This window comes from Corythoichthys intestinalis, chromosome 4 (genome assembly GCF_030265065.1).
Source record: "Corythoichthys intestinalis isolate RoL2023-P3 chromosome 4, ASM3026506v1, whole genome shotgun sequence".
Taxonomy (NCBI): Eukaryota; Metazoa; Chordata; class Actinopteri; order Syngnathiformes; family Syngnathidae; genus Corythoichthys; species Corythoichthys intestinalis.
In genome coordinates, this window is record NC_080398.1 from 18,743,169 (window position 1) to 18,767,896 (window position 24,728).

General features: G+C 39.4%; 1 protein-coding gene across 5 annotated transcripts in view; it reads left to right on the forward strand.

Moving 5' to 3' along the window:
* The first annotated feature begins 239 nt into the window (after positions 1–239).
* The window catches only part of LOC130915364 (growth factor receptor-bound protein 10-like), a 138,719-nt gene continuing 114,230 nt past the window's right edge, over positions 240–24,728 (forward strand). For 3 of the 5 annotated variants that reach the window (XM_057835323.1, XM_057835325.1, XM_057835324.1), the window contains exon 1: positions 241–648. The gene's annotated coding sequence lies outside the window, so the exon portion shown is untranslated. Of the gene's footprint in view, positions 649–24,728 lie in introns of all 5 variants that reach the window. The other 2 variants (XM_057835327.1, XM_057835328.1) reach the window with 1 other exon arrangement.

The following is a 24,728-nucleotide window of genomic DNA, read 5'->3' on the forward strand; positions in this document are numbered from 1 at the left end:
TGTGCTGTCATTTTAATCTGTTTGACTGGCTCCATAGTTTGAGCGGGGTATGTGCGTTAAATGCGCCAAATATTTTAACATGATTAATTAAAAAAGTTAATTACCGCCCGTTAACGCGATCATTTTGACAGCCCTACTTTTAACATGAATAATTGTGATCATAAGTGGCTGCGAGGGGTGGCACCAGTTGAGAAACAATGTTCTATGATTAGTCTCAAACAAAAGTCAAGTAATGAGCTGATAGCATACACTCTTGTTCCCAGTAGCCGTGAACGCAACATTAATAGAATTGATGGTCCTCGCCTGAAAGGCGTGGTTAGGCCTCAAGGGGCGGAGAAGCTTGCCTGCGCGCGAGCATGCTTGTGTTTGCGAGTCTGCCTGCCCGAGTGTGTTTATGTGTCTGTCCCGCTTGGCTGCTCATTAGGGATGACCTGACTTGGGAGTCTTTACAACTACTTGAGTCGTTCTCTTCTTGCGTGGCTGCTCTCGCCTACTCTTCCTGATTCTTCTTCTTTCTCTCTCCCCGTGACTGGGCGAGGGAATGTTGACCACCGTGGCCTGAACCGTTACTGCCCGCCGGTCCCTTCACCTCCACCCGGCCGTGCGTGTCCGCAAGGGTCGTAGCCTGGTTGGCTGGCTGAATGTGAGGTGAGTGCTTCCGAATGAACACGTTTCAGCCCCCCGTCCGCATTGCCGCACTCCTGACACGCGGCGAAGTGTCCGCGAACTCTAAACTGTTGTCGGTCATTCAACTTAAAATAAACTTACTTGACAAGCGCTACGTTAACTCATTTTTATCACTGTTCGTTCTGGAGATTTCTGTACTCTTCTGTTTGGGCTTCGCCGTCTCCCGAGCAGGGTCCGCCTGCCAGCATGTCATGTTGTTGACTATTGCATAACATCAATCAAGAGTAGTACACAGGCAACTTTTTGCATCCAGTGGGACTCCTGCCCTCCCCTCTTCAACAATTTGGCAGCAATTGCCTTTTAGGTGCGAATGGGTTGGCGGGGCAAGGAATACTCTGCTTGTCACACTGCATGCATGGGTGCTGAGGGGTCCCGTAATGGAATCCTCCGTTTAGTGGGAGCGTGACTCAGTTTTGTTTTGATTAAACCTCCAGGCTTTTCAGCACCCACTCTCATTTGCATAGTTATGATACAGTACTATGTTCGACAGCAGTGGTCCGCCGGTAGCTTTTTATGTAAAGAAATGTATTTGATGGACCGTAATACAATTGAAAACATTTTTACAAGTGAAACTCAACATTTTGTTTCATGTAGTTTTGTGGCAGTCCTGCGCCTGCTCCTCTTTCACGGGCCAGTCCCATTGTAGGCTGATAGGAATAAATTGTCACCACAAGTGTAACTCATTTCTAGTCCAATCTGTAATCGTGTTTCGGTCACTTTTACTATTGGGTTTTTCCTAGATTGACCATTGATTTATTCTAAGCGTGTTATGTGAGGTTATGTGAGGCATGAGTAGGGTTGGGCATTGTTTGAATTTGAACGATTCTGGTTCCGATTTCACCTTTAGATTCCGGATCCGAATGATTCTCGAATCTGATTCTTTTAATAGGCACGGTAAAAAAAAAAAAAAAAAAAAAAAAAAAAAAAAAAAAAAAAACATTGTTTATATTAGTGCTGCAACGATTAATCGATTAACTCGAGTATTCGATTAGGAAAAAATATTTGAATTATTTTTTTTGTTTCAAATATTAATTAAAGTGGCGTACTAATTGTTTTTTTTTAATTGTTTGCATTTGATTTTATTGATTAAGGTGGATACACTGTCTTCTGGTCTGCCTCATTTAACATGGCTGAATCCAACTGCTCCCTGTTAAGTTTTTGTTTAAGCTCGTTTTTTTTTTAATGCATTCTTAAATTTGTTAATAGATATTTTTAGCCGTTTTTTTGTGGGAATATGTGTCTGAACCATTTGTTAAGAGCATTGTAAAAAAAAAAAACTAGCATTTTATAGCATTTAAGCTAACGGACTTTTGCTATGTAAGTTAGCCAATTGTTCTTTTTTTGTACATAGATCCTCTTTTGGTAACTCGATTATTCGAACTGACTAGTTCATCGATTAATCGACTACTGAAATAATCGATAGCTGCTCCTAGTTTATATTAATGTCTTAACGTCTCGACCTATTAAATTGCATGAACTTTCAATTAACTTTGCTATGAATTTCTCATAGGACTATTTTTAACTTGTATATAAATATCAGTCTTTGAACTTGAATATGATAGTTATGATGTTATATGAAGTTTCTTTCCACTGGAGTGTACTTTCACCAAGATGTTTATTTTTCTAAAGCTCACGGAGAAAACATTAACCATATTCTTTTACCATATTCTTTTGCCTATGTTTTAGAGTGTCTTATGCTGCTAGCACCTTTACATGTTATTGAGCTCCTACTAATGGGTGAACCTGGTGCAGAATATCAAACAAACACACACAAAAACCAACAATTTGTAAAACCCAATCCAGATAAGCAGCGGGCACTGTATAAAATCAGAAAAAGATTTGATATCTAAATATAATATAGAATATATCTGATATATAAAATGATATCTGCCTTCTTAGCCATTAGGCGTGAGCGTTCTGGACAGATAGTGTCTCCTGTAGTTCACTGGGTGTAGATGAAGTTTAAACGCATAAGTATGAGAAAGCAAGATCTGACAGCAAAATTTAAGTCTTTCTTTCGTTTCACCACCATGCAGCAGGGTCCTCAGACAAAATGGCTGATGCTCACACCAGCAGAGTAAATAAATGTATATATAAAAATTTCACATATCACTGGAGTGAAATACGTGGAAAAAAAACCATAACGATGCAGACTGATACGACGGAGTTTTAGGGCCAAATAAATAATCTTATTAAAAAAGGACTACGAGATTAGTCATACAATTGCGACGAGAAAAAAAAAGTTGCATTATTACACAGGGGTAATGTAGCTGTGAGCTGCTATGCACTTTACTGTCATGTACCTTACCTGGGAGCTACGACGAAGCATTAGAATAAATTCTTCTATTGATCATAATTTGATGTACAGTACTGTGCAAAGGTTTTAGGCAGGACACCTGCCTAAAACTTTTGCACAGTACTATATATATATTTTTTTAATTATTAAATTTATTAGGATCATGGAAGCTTCCACTTGGGGAAAATATATACATACAGTATATTCTGTATAAACATAATATAATAAAAATGCACAGTACTGTAGATGAGGCGAAATAATGATTTCCTTATTTTTAAAACATTCTAAAACACAAGATGCTTTCAATATCGTTGATTTTGACGGCGGCGGCAACTTGCTATGTAAAGTACGTAGCTGCTTATATAGCTACATTAGCCCGACGTAATAATATGACTTATTCTCGTACTTTTAATTTCACATCTGTTCTCCAACCGTATTAACAGTACAATTTGTTTGCCACCCCAATTATAGCATAAGATGGATGTAATTTATTGTTTTACTTACCTGGTTCTGACTGGTGAGAGGACTGGCACAGCGTGCCATATATGCAGCACTCGGTGATAAGCCTGAACGATATATCGTTTAAACATCGCCATCGCGATGTGTACGTGCGCAATAGTCCCATCGCAAGCACGTGCGATAGTTTTTATTTTTTATTATCCACATACGCCGTGCTTTCTGCTCTGCGCACAGCCTCACACCCTCCCTCTCCAAGCCTTTTGTTCCTCTCAGTCACTGGCACTTGCTTATTAAAGTTAACGAAGGCTTTGAGCTGGCCAAAGAAGCCAGGCAGCAATCTGTCAATCATCGTTTAATGTTAAACAGTTTCTGCAAGGAAGCCGCGCTGGAATGAATTTGTGTGTGTATGTGGAGACGTTGGAGACATATAAATAAATGCCAGAAGTGATCATGAGGAGTTTGAAATTTCTACATGCCACTCCAAGAGTCACAGGTAAAGTAGGTAAACAAAAGCATTTAATAAAGCCAAGCATTTTTCTACTACAGTACTTTATTCTTGTTCAAAAATGATTTGGTTGGACAGGTATGTTTAAAACTGGTAATATTTCCGACATTTGATGTGCTTCAAAAACATTTATTTTAGGGCTGTCAAACGATTAAAATTTTTAATCGAGTTGATTACAGCTTAAAAATTAATTAATCACAATTAATCGCAATTCAAACCATCTATTAAAATATGCCAAATTTTTCTGTAAATTATTGTTGGAATGGAAAGATAAGACATAAGATGGATATATATACATTCAAAATACAGTACATAAGGACTATTTGTTTATTATAACAATAAATCAACAAGATGGCATTCACATTATTAACATTCTCTTAAACCGATCCATGGATAGAAAGACTTGTAGTTCTTAAAAGAAAAATGTTAGTACAAGTTATAGAAATTTTATATTTAAAACCCCTCTTAATGTTTTCGTTTTAATAAAATTTGTAAAAAAAAAAAAAAAAAAAAAAAAAAAAAAAAACAGTATTCCCGCCATTATTGATGTCAATAATTACTTACACAATGCTCATGGGTGCTGAAGCCTACAAAATCAGTCGCACCCAAGCGCCAGCAGAGGGCGGCAAAACTCCATAAAACACAATTAACAAGCAGCTCACTGTACTGTCATTTAAATCTGTCTGAGCGGGGGAGTGCGTTAATTGCGTCAAATATTTTAACGTGATTAATTTTAAAAATAATTAACGCCCGTTAACGCGATAATTTTGACAGCCCTAATTTATTTATATACATTTTTAAAAACACTTTGGGGGGAAAAAGTGAGGAAAAAAACAAAAACCAATGCTAAATCTGAATAAATACACTGAGCACAAAAAACACACTAACACACAAAAAAATAATAATGGGGGGTGCACTACTTTGCGATTTTACACTTATCGCGGCGGGTTCTGGTCCCCGTTAACCGCAAAAAACGAGGGATCACTGTACACTGTGGTGATGGTGAGTCATCCAAAGTCTTTCCAAACAGCTATTCAAGTCATCTAGTGAAAATTTCTTTAAAAAATATATATATATTTTTTTAATATCGCAATATAATATCGCAATATATCGCAAACCCCCCAAAAATCGCAATAATAGTTTTTTCCAATATCGTTCAGGCCTACTCAGTGACTTGTATTCCATGAAGCCGGAGGTGTTTAATCATATTGGCTGTGCAGCCACCTTTACATGATATAGCTGTTGCAAATGTTGCACTGAGCTGACTGGTCATTTTTCTTTGTGAAGGTGAGCCAAACTTTTGAGCACTGCCGCTCAATGTCTATGGTTGAAATCAAGTTGCAATGCACAAACACACACTTCATGTCGCTTCTTCGTGGTGTTCGGCAGCTATTTATTCTGGTCGGTCATCAGGGCATCGAAACCTAAAATCGAAATTTGAACGGTTCCGGGAGAATTGGAGTGTTAGTCCCGAATCACATCGATGCCCAAAGCTAGTTATGAGTTATGTGTGCGAGCCTTTTTTTAAGTACCATTTTGCCATTTGGGATCCAGTCCCTGTTTGGTCCGCATAGCCGGTTGTAAGTCCAATCCGTTTCCAGTGAGGGTTGGACTCCGCCAAGACTGCCTTATGTCACCAGTTATGTTCATAACTTTTATGGACAGAATATCTAGACGCAGCCGAGGCACTGAGGGGGTCCTGTTTGGTGGCCTCAGTATTGCATCTCTGCTTTTTGCAGATGATGAAGTTCTTTTGGCGTGATCAAGCCGTGACCTTCAACTTCCAATGGAACGGTTCGCAGCAGAGTGTAAAGCGGTCAGGATGAGAATCAGCACCTCCAAATCTGAGACCATGGTCCTCAGTGGGGAAAAGGTGGAATGCCCTCTCCGGGTCAGAGATAAGGTCCTTCCCCAAGTGGAGGAGTTAAAGTATCTCAGGGTCTTGTTCATGAGTGACAGAAAAATGGAACAGGAGATCGACAGGCAGATGGGTGGTGTGTCTGCAGTGATGCTGACTCTGCATTGGTCCTTCGTGGTGAAGAGGGAGCTGAGCTGAAAGGCGAAGCTCTCTATTTACCGGTCGAGCTACGTTCCTACCCTCACCTATGGTCACGAGCTGTGGGTCGTGACGGAAAGGACAAAATTCTAGGTACAAGCGGCTGAAATGAGTTTCCTCCGTAGGGTGTCCGAGTTCTCCCTTAGAGATAAGGTTAGAAGCTCGTTCATCTGGGAGGGTCTCTCAGTAGAGCCGCTGCCCCTCCACATCGAGAGGAGCCAGATGAGGTGGCTCGATCATCTGATTAGGATACCATGGGGGCACCTTCCTAGTGAGGTGTCCTGTGCACGACACACTGGGCGGAGGCCATCGGGCCGACCCAGGACATACCGGGGAGACTACATGTCCCGGCTGCCCTGAGAATGCCTTTGGATCCCCCGAGAAGAACTGGATGAAATGGCTGGGGAAAGGGAAGTCTTGGGCTTTCCTGCTGAAGCTGCTTCCCCCGCAACCTGACCTTTGATAAGCGGGAGGAAACAGATGATGGATGGATTTTGCCATGTGTATAAAGGCATTGACGGACATACTTATTTTCAGGAATTGTGTTCTATTTCGTCTTTCATCATGCAAGAAGATGGGACAGTTGTGCCAAAACAACTCGTGGCTGCAGTACTGTCACAACACACCTGCTCACAATTCCCTGAACATCGGACAGTTCCCGGCTGAGAAGCATGTAGCCATGTATAGGGCAGCCTCCTCATTCACCTAATCTAGCTTTGTTTATTTATTTATTTATATTCTATTTTCCACGCACATTGAGTCATCATGAGATGCATTTTGAAGACATGGACAACATCAAGATGGCTGTGAAAACAAAGCAATGCAAAATTCTTAAAAAAATCTTCCATTAAGGGGCAGCAGAGAAGGCTAAAAAAAACATCTTTTATTGAATCAATGTCACATTATCAAGAAATCAACATTGTTCAAATGTTCAATAATTCTGTTTTGGAAAATGTACGCCACCAAGATGAAAATGAAAATTTTGCAAAAACAACCGCTCATTTACTTTCCATTTTTGTAAATATCCACTCGGAAATCCACAACTTACTGGTATTGGTATAAAATTTTCTTTTATAAACCCATTTTAGTGATTTTACATCATTGAGATAAAATTAGGGTGGAGATACATCAGGATTTTCCAAAAAGCTCCAATTCCATTGTAAATTGCTGCTATCCAAACATTTGATGGATTGTATTTGAAATGATCAAAATCTTAGTTTTCAAAAAAGAGTTATTGTGGAATATATTGCTGTGCCTGGTCACAAATTATATGCAAAACGACTTACTTAACTTAAATAGTGTTCACTTGTGTACAGTTTGTACACTCCATCCATATGATTATTTTTTGCTCAAATGAACATATCTGACATCCCTCCATTCGATGCAAAGTGGTTTTACACTACTACCACAATAAAACTGTTAAATGAATACCTATCTAACAGCGTCACTCAGAAAATTACTTTGTAAAAGCAAAACTTTTCATTAAAAACTGCACCACCTTTTTCAGGAAGACATTTTTTATTTTTTTTTTGTTTTTTTTTTTGCTCATGCCAGACAAATTTTGCTTTAACATCGTGATAATATAAGTAACTTGATGTAAGTTATGCGGACTTACCGGGCCTCCTTAATATTCTATTGTGTGAAAAACATCTTCATACATCATCATCTTCACTAGTAGTTCATCTATCATATTTGCTTAGTGGCCTTTGATAAAGTGCATTTCAAATATAGGTCAGCTGTTCGTTGCCGCCACATGTGCAAGTGTCGTCGTTATCAGTTTCCACTCATTGTTCGAAGGAAACAGTCAAGTGATCTTGTAGTTGATTTTAGTTTTATTTTTTCTAAACAAGTGCCATAACACAGCGATGACGCCCATTAGCAAGTCGAGAAAATATGTCACAAGTGTTACATTACCTTGAAAATGTTGGCCCAAAACCTTCAAGCTTTCACTTGGAAGCAAAATTTGGTCAGGAAAAGTCTTCTGTAACAGCTGGGCTTTCTGTTGGGTTCTTCATAGAAATTGGTGGCAGGTGTTTGCTTATCCCATTCAACAAGCGATTGAATGAGGTTGGTTATTTGTAAACAGGACTATTTTACCTGTGCCCACCCATCCATATTTTTCTTTGCTTTTTTAACGGTTAAAGGCCATATGAATAGTAGAAAAATGCTTTGTTTCATTTGATATACAGTGATACCTCGTTTTTTTGCTGTTAGTGGGGACAAGAACCCGCCACAAAAAGTGAAAAACCCCAAAGTAGCACCCCCCCTTTTTTCCCCCGATGTATTTATTTAGATTTATCATTGGAAAGAGAAGCATATAAAACATGTTTTTTTTTTTCACTTTTTCCCCCCCAAGTATAATAAAAAAACTTGTATGTACTGTATATATACATTTAATAAATGGTTTGTTTTAAACATGTTATTGTCCTACCGAATTATTTTAAAACAAGAAAAAAAGTAGACGCCCAATCCATTGAAAAAAAAAATTGAAAATGCTTTTCTTTATTAAATGCTTCATTTAGTGAGTCCACTCAAATCCGCTCCAGATGCTCACTTACAGACAATGAGTTGCCACAGCAACTGTTTAACAAGTTAAACGATGTTGACGCATGCAGCGCTTTGAAATCTTGACTTACCAGCGTCTATGGCAAGTATAATAAAAAACTTATGTATTGTATATATACATTTTAATAAATGGTTTGTTTTAAACATGTTACTGTCCCACCAAATTATTTTAAAACAAGAAAAAAAGTAGACGCCTAATCCATTTTTAAAAAGGTGAAAAATGCCTTTCCTTTTTTAAATGCTTCATTGAGTGAGTCCTCTCAAATCCGCTCAAGCTGCTCACTTAACACACAATGACTTGCCACAGCAACTTTTAACAAGTTGATGCACTTGGCGCTTTGAAGTCTCGACTTACCAGCGTCTCTGGCAAGATCAAACCCTAACTGTCTGTCAATCATCGTTAACTTCTATAAGTAACTCCAGTGTACTGCCTGACCAACAAAGAGCAGGGAGAGTGAGACTACGCGATCGGTTCGGGACAGCTCATCTGTATTTATGTATTTTTTTTATACGTGATGAACTGAGGGAGCGAACTTTGATGCGCGAAGTAGCGAGGGATCGCTAGACCACAAAAACTTAAGAACAGGAACGTGCAGACCTCTTGGATGTGAAACCTGATGTAGTTTTACTTACTGTATAACCAATTGAACAATTGACAACCAATTTATTTTGGATTGTAGAATGGGACCACAACATGGAATATGCACTAAGTATGGGTCGGTCACTCATGAGTAGTTAAAAAAATATAGTTTGTTTCTTGTTCTCAACTTATTTTGAAGTGGCTCACAACTTAGGGACTGTAGGAAAATGCAGTGTGACAACAGTAGAGAATCATTGCACCGAAGCAACTCTAAAAATTGGTAGGCACATGTTGCCAGCTGACTGCTGACAAAATCATAGCCACTTCATGTATGGTACTTTTTTAAAACACTTACCCGTCCAAAACCAAAAAGGGTTTCTCTTCCCTGCCTTTACCATTAATCCCTACTTTGGTTTAATTATGTTGCGGTCCCATCCCTGTGCACAAGGCGGCCGCTCGAGCTGTGGTTTGCGCTCACCCCTTCGCACCAGGCATGCTATTTCAAGCCAGTGCTCACTAAGCACAGACATGATGGGGCATGAACTCTGCAGGCAGCCAAAATGCTGCTGACTGCACATATTGCTCATAATCATACGCACAGTAAACTCATTTTACTGCAGCATTCAAAATGAGTGCAACTTCCCCTTGATAAATCGCAAGACCTTCCATGGCTTATTTGTCAAAGATGCAACAATTTGGGGGGGACTAAAATATTTGGTTTAGACTAAAGGAAAAATGCCATTTTATTTTAAATATGAGCTTTTTTTTCTGGGCACAGATTACTACACTTGTTCTTGCTTGTATGCATGCATTTAGAGTTACTGTAAACATCTTTATGGTACCTTCAGCCTATCAACTGGTATTGGAGCAATAAGAGTTTGTGGCTCTGCTCGAGGCAGCATTCCATTGGGTCTTGCGTCAGCTAGCAGTCATTCACCAGTAGTTAGTCTCAGCTTATACACTGTTAATACCCTGTCCCTGATGTAATGACACCATTAACCCACTGCCTGCTGGGGGACCACAGCAACGGTTTGTTAGTCACCTGACTAGATCGAAATGCAACTTTTCTTTCCCCAGCCAAATGCTCAGATGGACTGTCCATGGTGAAAATGTATCCCATTAGCGGAAATCTTTTATGTTTCTTGGCCTTATTTTGGCTTGGATTGCACAATCTGTATTATTCTGGATGCCTCATACTTGGGATGTCTCAATCCAATTCTCTGTATCGGTATCGGCACCCGATTCGGCTATTTATGGAGTATCGCACAGTATCGGATTTGGTGACAAGATCGGATCCGATCCAGTAGTCTAATTATTATCATTTAATTATTAATACAAAAAATGATTTTTGCATTATTTTTACGAGTCTAAAAATAAGGACATTGGATCGGAATCAGATTGGATCGATATCAGAAAAACATCCTGAAAAAAATCTGGATCGGAAGCAGTGGCGTCGTTAGGCAAATATTCTCAAGCCCTCCCTAAATTGGTGTTCTTTTACGAAGAAGAATTAAAAAAAAAAATTTTTTTTAAATGCTGGCATATTCACTATGAAGTTACCAGAATATTAGTTTGAATCAATAATCATATAACCTATAATTATTAACTTAAATATGGTATATATGACATAAACCTGTCAGTGTTCCCTCACTTCATAGAGTAAGGTACATCCAATCCATTCCACCTGTGCATATACAGTGGGGAGAACAAGTATTTGATACACAGTCAATGGGAAAACCCATTGGCAGTGTATCAAATACTTGTTCTCCCCACTGTAGAAAATGCCCACATCACTAAAAATCCACTCTGCGTTTTCTAACACTTTTTTTTTTCTTTCAGTTGTGAGTAATCTAATTAATTACTTTTCCCATCTTTGCAACGCCGTTGCTGTTACCATTACTGAGGATGTGAAGGGACGAATTTCTACAATTTGGTTGAATGAAACGCGAATTGTCTGATTTTGACAACTGTCTGGATAGAGCTGAGCGGGAGGGAAGGGGGGGGGGGGTGACGCCATTTCAAACATGATGATGATGATGATGATCTAGCTTGCAGCGTTAGCATAGCATTAGCGTTCTCGTTAGCATTAGCGATTAGCGCGGTGAGCGTCATCTTAAATGGCGTACCGCAAGCAACACGTCACTTTCGCGTATTAATATTCATGACGTTAGCTACTGTTGCTAAGGGAGGACATGCCACCGTTTCTCCCCAATAGGAAATTAATGGAAATCGTGTACGAAGGAGATGTTTACAAAGCTAAACCTATCAATTCTCTCCTAAAATGATGTCCCTGGTGCCAAATTCACTTGCAAAGATTTGGAAGGACATAAAAATGTTCAGCACAATGTCTCACTAAAAAATAGGTTAAAAATATCAAAGTGGCTTACCTCTTTGTCCTCTGAAAGACCATGCCAACCCAACAAAATGTTTACTGCGTATGAAATGTGAATGGATTCACCGAGCTGGTGTTAAAAGTCCGCGCAAGTTGATTCATTTTTCACCTTTTTTCCTCCCGATGTTTTGGTTTCGGAAAACTTATGAAGAAAACATCCTTCACATGTCGTAATGTCTAGAGTCGTTTCTACAAGTTCCAAAAAAGCAATGTGTGATCGGCATGTTCGTTTTTGACAGATTACCGGCGAAAAGTAGCAGAATTAACACGGTTTCTATGTGAGGGCGGGTCTATAATGTCCCACTTTCTGCTTTACTTCCGCTTTACGATGCGACATCACGGTCTAAAACTAGCATGCGTGTGGTACGCCATTCTTGGGCAACTTTTTTTTTTTTTTTTTAACATACAGTTTGTGAGTGAGGTGAGTAATATTAATTGAAAATAATGCGTTGTTTTCCAGCTAAGTGTGCATTATCATCACCAAGTTAGCGTTGCTTTGTAGCTAATACAATATAATATATAATGAATTTAAATTTTATTATTATGTCCAAAAATAGTCACTTGCCCCAAACCTTTCTTGAATATCCATGAATCTTGTTTGATGTTCAAAACAACTAAAGCAAAGACAGGAAAGACAGGAGATTCAGAGCCTCACCTGCATATTGAAAAATATATCGATATTAGGGCTGTCAAATGATTAAAATTTTTAATCGAGTTAATCACAGCTTAAAAATTAATCGTAACTAGGCCTGCAAGCAGGACTGAACGGGCCCTCGCAATCTAGCGCAACTCGGACGTCATGCAACTCGGACAGTGTGCAGGTCAGGGTGGTGGCAGATCGTCCTCTCTCGTCATCTCATTAGAACCAAACATGCTCCAAAGTTGGCTCTTTAAATTCACACACCTAAGAGATAAAAACCCCTATTGGAGAGAGTACTACAAAAAAGGAGCGAATAAAGGGTCGTCACGGCAACAGACAGAGACATGTGGACATGGGCCGTAAAATAGGTATTTCAAAAGGTCTTGAAACTACAACGACCAACCTGAAAAGAACTGGACATATGTTAGAAAAATGAGTGACTTTCTATTGCCACTAGTTGGCGCTATAGGGTTGATGCAAATGACCCCTACAGGACCCTTCAGAGTATGACTCAACAAGCACGAGATGTTTGGCGCAGATATGTTGTAGAAGTTATGACTGTTCAAAACTTGTGGTGAGACGAAATGGCTTCAGTCATTTTCACTTCTCCTGTTGGACTCTTCTGCTTCAACCAAACCTCAGTATTTTTCATCTGGCACCTGAACACATGTCTTATGGCTCCCCTGATGCAGGTTTCAGGTGAATATTTTTTTTTTCCTTGGAGGAGGAGGCTGTTTAGTAAAAAAAAAAGGCATTTCCTGTTCCCACTAGGGGGCGCTAGGCCTAATGGGTAATGTTTCAATGCACTCGTGTTAAGGGTGGGATCCCGCACATACATGTCAGATATGAAAAAGATTGAACGTTGTGTCAAGGAGCTATTAGTCTTTTACTGAATTTGTCATTTTGCCGAAAAAATGGCCGACTTTGGCACCACGCTCAGGTCAGACTCATGAATGAAAATGCACCATTTTGAAAATTTTAGATCTCCTATTTCTCCTGAATAGTCTCACCAATTTTGAAGATGATCCAACTAACTCCCTCGGCGAAAAGGTCTCAATTGTGCACCCTGTAAATCGATAAAAATTTCACATTCGATCCAAAATAACCGATTTCCTGTTGGGTTTGGAATATGGGTGTAAATGCTTTTTTGGAGCGGTTTTGGACAAGGTATAGACTCCCCAAATTTCATCGCTCTACGCTGACAGACCCTAATGTTATAGGCCAATTTTAAAATTTCAAGGGGGCGCCACTGAGCCATTTTGTTACATTTTTTTGCAACGTTGCCAAATTATCGAAATTTACAATTTTCCGCATGTATGTGCAAATTTTGGTGACTTTTCGTGCATTTTCAGGCCTCCAAATTGGCCGTTTTCATTTGCCCTGAGGGGAAAAAAAAAAAAAAAAAATCCTTTGCAAAACAATAGGGCCTTCGCACGCTTAGTGCTCGGGCCCTAACTAGGCCTGCAAGCAGGAGTGAACGGGCCCTCGCAATCTAGCGCAACTCGGACGTCACGCAACTCGGACAGTGTGCAGGTCAGCCTGGTGGCAGATCGTCCTCTCTAATCATCTCATTAGAACCTAACATGCTCGAACGTTGCCTCTTTACATTCACACACCTAAGAGATAAAAACCCCTATTGGACAGAGTATTACAAAAAAAGAGCGAATAAAGGGTCGTCACGGCAACAGACTGAGACATGTGGACATGGGACGTAAAATATTTCAAAAGGTCTTGAAACTATAATGACCAATCTGAAAAGAACTGGACATATATTAGAAAAATGAGTGACTTTCTATTGCCACTAGTTGGCGCTGTAGGGTTGATGCAAATGACCCCTACAGGACCCTTCAGAGTATGACTCAACAAGCACGAGATGTTTGGCGCAGATATGTTGTAGAAGTTATGACTGTTCAAAACTTGTGGTGAGACGAAATGGCTTCAGTCATTTTCACTTCTCCTGTTGGACTCTTCTGCTTCAACCAAACCTCAGCATTTTTCATTAGGCACCTGAACACATGTCTTATGGCTCCCCTGATGCAGGTTTCAGGTGAATTTTTTTTTTTTCCTTGGAGTAGGAGCCTGTTTAGTAAAAAAAGGCATTTCCTGTTCCCAATAGGGGGCGCTTGGCCTAATGGGTAAATTTTCAATGCACTCGTGTGAAGGGTGGGATCCCGCACATACAAACCAGATATGAAAAAGATTGAACTTTGTGTCAAGGAGCTATTAGTCTTTTACTGAATTTGTCATTTTGCCGAAAAAATGGCCGACTTAGGTCCATGCCCAGGTCAGACCCGTGAATAAAAACGCACCATTTTGAAAATTTTAGATCTCTTATGTCTCCTGAATAGTCTCATCAATTTTGAAGATGATCCAACTAACTCCCTCTGTTACAAGGTCTCAAATGTGCACCCTGTTAATTGATAAAAATTTCACATTCGATCAAAATACCCAAAATTCCTGTTGGGTCTGGAATATGGGTTCAAGAGACTTTTTGGAGCAGTTTTGCACAAGGTATTGACTCCCCAAATTTCATTTCTCTACGTTAAAAAAACCTAATAGGAAACGCCTTTTTGAAAAATTCAAGGGGGCGCCACTGAGTCCTTTTGTGACATTTTTTTGTAACGTCGCAAGATTATCGAAATACATGCAAAGCCGCATGTGTGTGCAAAATTTGGTGAGTTTTCGTGCATGTTCAGGCCTCCAAATGTAAACTGTACTACAAATGGATAAAAATTTCACATTCGATCCAAAATGCCCGATTTTCTGTTGGATTTGGAAAATGGGTGCAAGAGACTTTTTGGAGCAGTTTTGCATAAGGTATGGACTCCCCAAATTTCATTGCTCTACGTTGAAAAAACCCAATAGGAAAGGCCTTTTTTAAAACTCCTTTCTGTCGCCACTAGTTGGCACTGTAGAGTTGATGCAAATGACCCCTACAAGACCCTTCAGGGTATGACTCTCAACAAGCACGGGAAGTTTGGCACAGATATGTTGTATATCTGCTGAGTTATGACTGTTCAAAGTTTTTTGCGTGACAAATTGTTGACGGTCATTTTCACTTTCCTGTTTGGACCCCTCTGCCTCAACGAAACCTCAATATTTTTCATCAAGCACCTGAACACAGGTCTTAAGGCTCATCTGATGCAGGTTTGAGGTCAACAGATTTTTTTCCCTTGGATGAGGAACCTGTCTCGTAAAAAAAGGCATTTCCTGTTCTCACTAGGGGGCACTAGGCCTAATGGGTAATATTTCAATGCACTCGTGTTAAGGGTGGGATATCGCACATACATGCCAGATATGAAAAAGATTGAACATTGTGTCAAGGAACTATTAGTCATTTACTGAATTTGTCATTTTGCCGAAAAAATGGCTGACTTTGGCACCACGCCCAGGTCAGACCCGTGAATGAAAACGCACCATTTTAAAAACTTAAGATCTCATATATCTCCTGAACAGTCTCACCAATTTTGAAGATGATCCAACTAACTCCCTCGGCGAAAAGGTCTCAAATGTGCACCCTGTAAATCGATAAAAATTTCATATTCGATCGAAAATAACCGATTTCCTGTTGGGTTTGGAATATGGGTGTAAATGCTTTTTTGGAGCGGTTTTGGACAAGGTATAGACCCCCCAAATTTCATCGCTCTGCGCTGACAGACCCTAATGTTAGAGGCCAATTTTAAAATTTCAAGGGGACGCCACTGAGCCATTTTGTTACATTTTTTTGCAACGTTGCAAAATTATCGAAATTTACAATTTTCCGCACATATGTGCAAATTTTGGTGACTTTTCGTGCATGTTCAGGCCTCCAAATTGGCCGTTTTCATTTGCCCTGAAAAAAAAAAAAAAAAAAATCCTTTGCAAAACAATAGGGCCTTCGCACGCTTAGTGCTCGTGCCGTAATTAATCACAATTAATCGCAATTCAAACCATCTCTAAAATACGCCATATTTTTCTGTAAATTATTGTTGGAATGGAAAGATAAGACAAGACGGATATATACATTCAACATACTGTACATAAGTACTGTATTTGTTTATTATAACAATAAATCCACCAGACGGATAGAAAGACTTGTAATTCTTAAAAGATAAGTGTGAAATAAATGCCTGCGTGACCAATTCGCCCTTCTTGGTAATTGACGATTCTATGCGCCGGCGTTTCATGTTGGCTCGTTGTCGTCGGTTGGCTTGGTTCGTCCCATTTCCTACTGAGGAAGACGGCGGCGTACATATAAACACCGAGAGGGGTTGGATGACTTCTTGTGGATGCTTTTATTAACAAAACAAAAGCATGTGGGGGACGCAGCACTTGAGCCTGTGCTAACTGGGCACTTTCTCTACTCTCTCGCTCCCTCTCTCGCTCGACCACTTTCTCCCTCACTGCTCACTGCTAAATAAATAAATAAAAAAGTTAAAAGTGTGACATCCTTACATCCTGTGCTAAGCCCCCCCTGTTCTTAAGACCTCATGACGCCCCTGATGAGAAGTTAATAAAATCTGCACCAGGACATCCCGACATACAGTCGGCCTTTTTCGAGTTCATTTAACAACTACTTTTCTGAACAGCTTGTCCACCAGGTTACAATGTATCAGATAATTTGAAACACACTGTCAAGTAATTTTATAAATATGTTTCTGAATGCACTATATTGTTTGAAGATAACTGTTTCATTTTTTTGTGGGCGAGTCTCCAAAACTATGTAGTCCTAGGGAGGGAGTTGGGCGACTGGCTTGATTTTACAGTCCCCCATTCTATATGAATGTATGTGTCTTTGCATCTTTTGTTTTTGCTGTCTGTCTGTTTGTTCTGACCGAAGTCTTAGGCTATGTCCAAACTAGGATGGATAACATTATGTAGGGTATTTCACACTTAACAATTTACCTGGCCACACAGGTATTTAAGCAGCCTGCCCCCGCTGTGCAAACCAAGCCCACATTTGCTCAGATAAGCCATTCTCGACCGTCAGTGCGGTCTAATTTTTAAAATTGCTGATCATCCTTTTTTAAAATCACATGATTTGTGTCTTAAAATACATGAATATCATGATTAAATTACCATAATATCCCGAATATAACGCACACTTTTTTCCCCCCAAATCAACTTGTAAAATCATGGTGCGCATTATAAACGGGTACATGGATGGAGACAGAAATGTATATATATTACACATATATATAAACCGATTTTTTATTATTGATACAGCCACGTTGTGTTGAAGAAACGTATGCGGCGACCCGTTGCCGACCATTACGGTACGTGACGTCACCATTTTGTTTCGGTAATACTTCACTCTGATCGGCCGAATGACTTCGTCTGTGTTAAATTCTGTTTTTTTAACTTTTCATAAAGCACAGAATTTAGTTTCTTGAACTCATTTGAGTCAACGTTTATTGCAGCTCCGCAACTCTGACAATAACAAACGTAAGCACACAGACTTCCTGTGTCCGTCAACTATATCTGTCCCTCGGGAAACTCAAACCCAAATAACAATAGTTCCTATTGTTACTGTCGCGTTGACAGCGATGAGCTCTCACGGATTTCCGACTTACGTTCTCACTTTCATTTTACCGTATCAATCCATGGAAGAAACATTTATTCATCATGATGAAACGAGCAAGTTATACAGCAGCCTTTAAAAGAAAAGTCACATCTGTTTTGTTTTCTCCTAGATTTTGGTAAATTGGAGAAGTTGTCAAATCATATTATTACCGTAAATATTGTCAGTTTATGGTAATGTTTTGAACTACCAATGTGCTATGCTTGTGCTGTGTTTCACCAGTCATTAAAAGGACATTTCTGTATCTGTACACGAGCTCTGTTTTCTTGTATTCTTCTATTTATTGGTGCTAAAATTAGGGTGCGCGTTATAAACGGGTACAATAATTTTCCCTAGATTTTACAAGTAAATTTGGGGTGCGCATTATACACGGGTGCGCCTTATATTCGGGAAATTACGGTAAATATTTCGTTCAGCATTTATTTGCACCAGGACAGACTTTTCCACCCAGAGACTACAACAGTAGCACATTTAAATTCACAAAGCCATCTTGTGTCTGCTCACTTCCTACCTGCACAGCTACAGCTACCAGATAAATTCTTATAGCTATGGGACTCAATCTCAGGACCTTTATACTTACAATTATGCCTAGTGGAGACAATTTTTAAAAATTAATTTCTGCCTAATGGAAGAATTTTAGGAAACAACTGATACTGAAGGCTCTGGTGTCATTGAATACTTCCAAAAGATTGCAGTTGTTGTGGGGAGACAATGGTTTTGAACTACTGCTCTATATGATGAACACCAAATAGTATTTTTCTTCTATGCAAGGGGTCGTTCTAAGTAGTAACGGACCTAAGGCAATGCAGAGCTTTCTTGACTAACCTCAAGAGTGTTCAATAGATTAAGTTTCTCACTGTCTGGTTTTGGTCCAAATATGGATGAAACCCGAACCTGTGTGAGTGACTTGAAAGGTGTCACCTTTTTTTTTTCCACAGGTAACTCAACACCTGATGGACCAGTGGCACGGGGGGGCATTGACAAAATAATATCTCTTCCATATGTTTGTGTTTTCTCACTTTAACCAAAAAATATCTCGGCTCACCTTTGCTGCTTTGTTCATCTATCTACCACATTCCCCACCCCCACTGCTACCCACCCCAAAACCAGTTTTCCCCTTTCAACTTCTCTCTCGTATCATTGACAAGCTGTTTCACTTCTACATGTTTCATCAAACAAGCCTCAAAGGACACTGCAAATTCAAATCAAAACCATCTGTAATCCTGATTGCATTGTCCAAAGGTATCTTTCAGAAGAAAGGTACGAAACAGCGTCTGAGGCATTTAATACACTATTTTAGGGCTGCAGCTATCGAATATTTTAGTAGTCGATTAATCGATAGACTGGTTAGTTGGAATAATTGAGTAATCGGATAAGGAAGATGAAAAATTAAAATACCTGAGCTGAGCCTCAAACGGTAGACATATACCATATATATATTTTTTTAAATGAGGATCTATGTACAACAAAAGATCAATTGGCTAACTTACATAGAAAAAGTCAGCTAGCTTAGATGCTACAAAATGCTAGTTTTTGTTGTTGTTGGTCTTAACAGGGAGCAGTTGGATTCATCCATGTGAAAAGAGGCAGACCAGAGGGCAGTGTATCCATCCTAATCTATAAAACTAAATGTAAACACTTTCAAAATAAACCATTACAACGTCACTTTAATGAAACGAATACTCAAAGCAACAAAATTTAATTTGAATATTTTTATCTAATCAAATACTCAAGTTAATCAATTCATCGTTGCAGTGGATTCAGCCATGTGAAAAGAGGCAGACCAGAGGACAGTGTATCCACCCTAATCAATAAAACTAGATGCAAACACTTTCAAAATAAACCATTACAACGTCACTTTAATTAAACGAATACTCGAAGCAACAAAATTTAATTAGAATATTTTTTTTTTCTTATCAAATACTCGAGTTAATCGATTCATCGTTGCAGCTCTACACTATTCAACACCACATTGTCATTTACAAGTCGGGAAAATACAGCACAGATGTGGCATTACCATTTAGCATGAGTTTGTGAACACAGTCACATCCCCAGCAATTAAAAGGTGTTACATAATCGTTTAGCCACTTTATCTCAGTAGTTTTTTTATTTCCACGCACAAGAAGCATTCTGTTGTATGGGTTTTAGATCAGATTAATGTTAGGAGAACATTTTCTTAGTCTGACGTTACTGTCTCACAAAAGCCCTGACATTTAAACAGCGATGTGTAGAAATCACATCGTCTGTAAATAGCCATCAAAGCCTAAAAGTAAACAACTACCAATACCGCACTTTTTAAACAAAGAACAGAATTTCTAGTCCTCTAGTTTTCTAATATCATTCTCGGTGATTTGATCCGACAATAGTGTACTTAGGAGCCAGTCCCCCCCCAAAACAAACCAAGATTCTTGGCATTCCTAAGAGTATGATCAAGCTCCTGTTCCATGATCACACATCTCTAGCCTTTGTAGTACAATTTGTACATACAATGTTAAAAACTCTCGACGGGACAGTGGAATTTATGATGATGTTTAAAAATCAGGTTGTAAAATCTTGTAATGCAGATCAGGGTTTCCCCTAGGATTTTTTAAAGCTGTGCTGGTGGTGGGCAACATCATAGTCAGACAGCCTCATCATAATGTGCTATGGCGAAATTGCTTCATATCATGACAAATGAGAATTTTTTTTCACATTTATTTTTTCCAAGAAGAACCATAACATATATCTATTTAAAATATTTAATAAGCCAGGCTCATGTCACAAAGAACGTTATTTCAATGTCAATATTAAGGTCCTTTTTCACAGGCTTACACCATAATCACATTCTTTAACTTGAAATACCTTTCTGTGGATTTTTCTCCCAATTTCTAACGCCGCGCCAACGTAGTCAGGCACAAGCTTGCAACAGGAGAACCGATATGATTTTCAAAATAAAGCGCGTAAGAAACAATTTTTATTTGACGTGCTATTTCAGAAGACTTCTGGCAAATAGTGCGTAAATAATTAGCTATATATCTTCATTTAGACGTATTGTTAAATTATACAAATTATATAAATAAGAATGCATCTGTAAATTTTAAAAAAAATCAAATTTGCAAGGCGTGGTGGCTTTTATTTTAGTGTGGCGGTGCGCCACAATCTTTTTTTGTTGTTGGGGAAACCCTGCAGATAGTGCTCGGTGGGTTTTTTCTTTTTTTTTATTTTGTTGCTCTAAATCAACTGAAGATCCCACAGAAAACGATTTGGCATTAAAATATTGAATAATGAGATAAATAATAGTAAATTAGTAATAAAAGCATTATTTAAACATAAGCGTAATTGATGACATTCCCTGATCTAACAAAAAAGCAAAGCAAAAAACAGGAAGGATACTCTTCATTACACATGTATTTATTTGTGACAAGTCTGTTTACTGTCAATTCAAAATAAAGTGGTGGTGGTGGGGGGGGTTGTCAATTGTATATATTTTCTCTATTATTGTTTTTTAAATATACCTATATTTATATTCATTGCATATTATTATTGTGATATAATATGGCCCATGTTGTGACTGAATACTTTTTCCCATTTTGCCCAGCAGTAATTCCAATACTTTGTAACCTTAGGTAGTTGTGACAAAAAGGGGCAGATGTATGTAAGCTAACTAACCTTTGTGAGGTCACCAATACCCACAACTTTCACAATATTGCACCGAAGCTCCAACCATTCATCTTGCCATTGCATAACACTGGTTCTCCCAAAAAAATCCTCATCCAATTAGGATTCCAAAAGACCTTTCTCTCATTGACTGGTGCTATTCAGCTTGCCCCGGCATGACATCATGCCCTCTCTTATAGCCCCACTTTACGCTACTGCGCTCAAATAATGAAAGCTGCCAATTAATGACTAATCAACATGTGAAACAAGCACATCCAGTGAGGAGTGACTACCATCTAATCTCCTGATTAAAACAGAATACAGAGATGCTCTGTTCAACTTGTTCTGTTGCATTGCAGAAGCAATAACAGGCAGCCCACACACGGCTCTAGATTTGCAAACTCATTTTTCACATTCTGCTTTAAGTTGATAATTGCAAGGAAAAGTCTGATTTCAGAGTTACTTACAATACAACATTACACACAAATACGCGTTGAGCAGCTGTAGTGTGCACAAGTTTTCATTTAAGCAATTTTATAATGAAATGGTTCACGTTGAAATTATTTTTACAATGGGTGTACATTTTAAAATCTGGTCCTATTGAGCTCTAGATTGATATGAATCAGAGGAACATAATGCATTTCAGGCAATCACAGCAAACTGTAACAACTTATATCCCCCCATATGGTTCTATAGGTCATGTTGCCATAGGAAGTTTTGATAACTCCCAGCATCAACCTCTAATATTGTCATTGAAAGTGGCTAACTAGTTTAAACATACACAGCAATAATTGACCTCCCCTCTTTAGGGGTTGTGGTACGGTCAGTACATTAATTTCAATGGGCTGTAGACAAGACTCCACACTTTGACTTGGATCTGTGCCATTTTTTGAATTAAGGGTATGTTTATGTTCTGGATTGAAGCGCTGCAAGCTTTTTTTTTTGTATAGAGTGTGTTTGGGGGGGTGGGAAGGGTCAACCATGGGGAATGGACGAGGATTTCAGACAAGAGTGAGTGGAGGTAGTGTGGTGGTGACGCATGGAATAATAGTCAGAATTAGTGAACTGCTTGTGACCATAGTCTTGACTCAGATTGAAGGGTTGAGTGGCCTTGTCTATCCCATCAATTTTCCTAGAAGAATGCAAACTTGTCATAAAGTTTTGACTGCTTAACCATTCAATACAGTGGTACTTCCACATGCGAGCACATCTGCATACAATCCTTTTGACGTCCGACGTAAAATTTGACTTGTCAGGTTGTCATTTGTCTCGACGTATGATGACATGCTTTTTTGTGAGAGAAATCAACATGGGTACCAAGAAGGTTAGCACAGGTGGTGACAGAAAGGAAAAAAGTGACTTTTACCATTGATTAAGATGGAAATGATAGAAAAATATGAGCATGGTGTCGAGTCAGTGAACTGGCTCAACAATACGACCGGAATATGTCTACGATCTTGACGGTCCTCCTCCTCTACTTCCTCCCGACATCTCCGATGATTATTGTAACATCGGCAAGGAAGTCGCCAGCTTCGCCAGGTTTTTAATCATTTTTTCTGTCCGCCGTAGCAGATGCCAACAACAACAGAACATGAAAAGAGAAAGTAAAAACTTCCCACTCGTCCCCACCTCTCTCGCTCTCTCCTCAGCCACATGGTGAGTTCAGGTACAGCATGCAAAACACAACTGCCACATTAGAACCCGATTCCATCAATTTTCCTAGAAGAATACAAACTTGTCATTATGTTTTGACTACTTAACCATTCAGTACAGTGGTACTTCCACATGCGAACACATCTGCATACAATCCTTTTGACGTCCGATGTAAAATTTGACTTGTCAAGTTGTCATTTGTCTCGACGTATGATGACATGCTTGAAATACGACGATTTACAACAGCGTCGCGATTTCATTGGTTTCCGGCAAGACGGCAACGCGGCAATTTTTAATTTTTTTTTTGGTGAGAGAAATCAACATGGGTCCCGAGAAGGTTAGCACAGTTGGTGACAAAAAGGAAGAAAAGTGACTTTTACCATTGATTAAGATGGAAATGATTGAAAAATATGATCATGGTGTTGAGTCAGTGAACTGGCTCAACAATATGACCGGAATATGTCTACGATCTTGACGGTCCTCCTCCTCTACTTCCTCCCGCCATCTCCGATGATTATTGTAACATCGGCAAGGAAGTCGCCAGCTTCGCCAGGTTTTTAATCATTTTTTCTGTCCGCCGTAGCAGATGCCAACAACAACAGAACATGAAAAGAGAAAGTAAAAACTTCCCACTCGTCCCCACCTCTCTCGCTCTCTCGTCAGCCACATGGTGAGTTCAGGTACAGCATGCAAAACACAACTGCCACGTTAGAACCCGATTCATGACATTATTACTATTACGATTTGTATGTATAATTTATTTGTTTTGCTATGTGTAATCGTACCTACAGTATTTATGAAGGATTTAGCGTAGGTTTTTGGGCTGTAGAACGAATTAATCGGATTATAATGTACAGGTAGTCCCGGGTTACGACGGAACCAACCTATGTGATTTTGACCTTACGACGCCTGAGTCTCATCGAGAATAGTCTGGGACCCACCTCCTTAACGGCCTCTCGAGCCAGTACGAAATCATCCGTCCAATCAGATTTGTTTATTTGCGAGACATATTCTTAACGAGCAACGTCACTCTTCCGCGTCGAAAGTCGTCTCCACAACAACACAGATGGTGAACAGGTGAGCCGAGAATATGTTCCAATCAACGGTAAAATCAGTAAAATCAGTTTTAAAGTCATTGACAACAGGCTGTCTCACGCTAGCCATGGTAAATAAACGTCTATGTTCTCCGCTCGCGCCACGCGAGAGTTGTCGCTCTGCCCGTCGCTGATTGGTCCGCTCCGCTGTCAGTTTGCTGTAGCTTGCTCCGCCCTGGAAATTTGAACCGCTCATTGGTCGCCAGACTCTATAGCTGGAACAGTGGTGAGTCTGGTGTACCAGGCTATTAGAACAGGAAGCGAGTGCATGTACAGAGACGCGCGCCGCCCTCCCTACACATGCACACACAGAGCAGCCGAGTGACAGATGTGACAGCCTGCGCACACATTTGTTGCTTGTGAATCATCCAGAGGCGACGGCTGTATGTAACCCCTTTTGCATTGTTTACTGTGCGTTTTAATTTTGGTCGAATACTTGGGACGAGGTTATGTGATTGTTTTTGATGATGTGCGGACGCTAACTGATACATGCTAATCATATGTTATTGCTGTATCAGCAACTACTTGTCAACGCACTTTGTTGTTATTGAAGATGAGACTGATTTCATTTTAATTTAGCTTCATTCTGCAAGTGTTGATGTCAT